This window comes from Elephantulus edwardii, unplaced genomic scaffold (genome assembly GCF_000299155.1).
Source record: "Elephantulus edwardii isolate Elephantulus edwardi_28Jun2011 unplaced genomic scaffold, EleEdw1.0 scaffold00088, whole genome shotgun sequence".
In the NCBI taxonomy this organism is placed as follows: domain Eukaryota; kingdom Metazoa; phylum Chordata; class Mammalia; order Macroscelidea; family Macroscelididae; genus Elephantulus; species Elephantulus edwardii.
The window spans coordinates 11,332,240-11,334,746 of record NW_006399838.1 but is presented as its reverse complement, the minus strand read 5'-3'; the positions used below and the strand labels follow the sequence as shown (position 1 = coordinate 11,334,746).

General features: G+C 41.5%; 1 protein-coding gene across 1 annotated transcript in view; it reads right to left on the bottom strand.

The window, feature by feature from the left end:
* Positions 1–2,507, bottom strand: part of WDR49 (WD repeat domain 49) — a 199,406-nt gene that overhangs the window by 87,132 nt on the left and 109,767 nt on the right. The window lies entirely within an intron of this gene.

The following is a 2,507-nucleotide window of genomic DNA, read 5'->3' as shown; positions in this document are numbered from 1 at the left end:
CTTGCCTCCAGGAGCAGCCCGGTTTCACCCTCTCCAAACCTGTTTATTTTCTTAGCAGTTGATGGTACCCTCAACACTCTTCTCCAGCACCACAGCTCAAAGGTGTCAATTCTCCTTCTATCCTCCCTAGTCATTGCCCAGCTCTCTGACGCATAACATGTGATTGCAAAGGCCATGGCCTGTATCAGGCGCACCTTAGTCTCCAGAGAGACACCGTACACAGTTCAAATCCATCAGCTGCTCAGTGAGAGAGAGACAGGCAATCTCTTTCTGTGCAATTTTCATCAGCTAAATAAGAATTTCCAGCTTATATAAGTAGCTCTGAATCCTAGGGTGCCTGTGATAGCCACATCACAAGGATTTCCTTTATTCCAAGCCAAGACTTCAGATGATAAAAAGATTGCTAAGAATAGAAGAGGGCTTGGGAAACCTTCCAAGCATGAGAAATAAGAAGTTTGATGGAGTCAGAATGAAGAGTCCTTGATGTGATCAATTTTGAGGTTTAAGATGGAAAGACAAAATAAAGATAAATTTTTAAAATTCATTTTAGGTAATTCCAGAGAATGGTCATGAATGTCCATTATTTGACTAGAAGAGGATTCCTAGTTTTCACTGATGATTAGCAGACTTTATTACCCAAACTAAAAATGAGAATAATCTTATCATTCTTAATAAAGAGAAATAGTAGAACGTGTATGAGAAGACTTTTTTTTTCCCAAGAGTCTATGCCTCAGAGAGCTGGACAATGACTAGGGAGGATAGAAGGAGAATTGATGCCTTTGAGCTGTGGTGCTGGAGAAGAGTATTGAATACACCATGGACTGCTAAGAAAATAAACAGGTTTGGAGAGGGTGAAGCCGGGCTGCTCCTGGAGGCAAGAATTCTAAAGCTTCATCTGACACACTTTGGACATGTTGTAAGGAGGGACCAGTCCTTGGAGAGGGACGTCATGCTTGGGAGAGTGGAGGGACAGCGCAGGAGGGGAAGGCCCTCTGTGAGGTGGATTGATTCAGTTACTGGAGTAATGTGGGTAGGTGTGTTAGAGACTGGGAGATCAGCACAGGACAGAGCCGGGTTTAGGGCTGTTGTATATAGGGTTGCTATGAGTCACAAGCAACTCGACGGCACATAACAACAACTGCATAGCAAACCAACTGGGGTGGTGGGAAGATCATTTGGAGGTTACAGTAATAGTCTATTAAGATACAAACACGTATCACAATACTGAAATTCATTGTTGCTGAGTTGAACCTGACTTACCGCTGACCCTCCTGAAGTTGTTCAGAAGCTGTAAATTGCAGAGAAGGAGTTTACCCGTGTTTCTCCCTCAGAGTCACGGATGGATTCAAACTGCCTACCTTTGGGTCGGCAGCTCCTTTCACACTAAGCCCGCCAGAGCTGCCTTAAACCAAATTCATTGCCATCAGGTCAATTACGACTCATAGTGACCCTCCGTCGGCTTTTCCAAGACACTAAATCTTCCAAGGAGGAGTTTGACCATTTTTCTCCAACAAAGAATTTAGTGGATTAGAACGACTGAATTTTTAGTAAGCACCTCAATACTTTTTTCACTATACCTCCAAAGTGCTTTAAATATAATTGCAACCAAACCAAGCCCACCATCATGGAGTCAACGAAACTCTTAATCACTCTCCATTGGGTTTCCAAGGCTGTAAATCTTTATAGAAGGAGAATGCTCGCCTTTCTCTTGAAAAGCAGCGAGTGGATTTGAATGACAAACCTTCAGTTTGCCTCTTGACACTTTATGAACTATATCATCAAGACTCCTAAATATAAGTAGGCCAGTTAAAGAAAGTAAGGAGAAAGTAAGATAGAGAGATACAAAGGGCACAATTTTGTTTTCCCCAGGACTGGTCCCCACATGCAGATGTAAACAGATAACTGGTTATGAGTCAACTGCTGTGATTTCCTTTAGCTCTTTTTTCCCTGAAGTTTATAACCTGTATAAGGTGTCCACTTCCACAATAGCTTGCCTCTATGAATCCTATGAACCTTGAGAAAGGACGAAAGTTATTCAGGAAGTGTCCAGGACTGTCGTTCATAGGGTCACTATGAGTCACCTTTGACTCGACAGCACTTGACAACAGCAACAACCAGAGAAATGGAGTAAGCAAAACCAAATCTACCAACATCAAGTCAACTTTGATTCATAATCACATAATCTGTCCATATAAGACAGAGTTGAACCATTCCATTTTTATTATAGAGATTTTAATGAAAGTTTATGAAGAACTTGGATTTCCATTCATCCACTGTTGCACATTTTCCTCCCTGCCCACCCCTCTCCCCAGTTCCCTTTTTTTTTAAAAAAAAAAAAGGTCTTTTGTTGTTATTCAGCCCTACTCCACAGTTCACTTTTTGGAGAAAAAAAATCATTCCTTGTTATACAGTTCCCTTCCCCCAAGTCCACATTACTATGCAGCTCTTATTCTGGACTTCTGTCACACCAATAATACCTAATCATAAATTTCTTTTATATCTCCCTC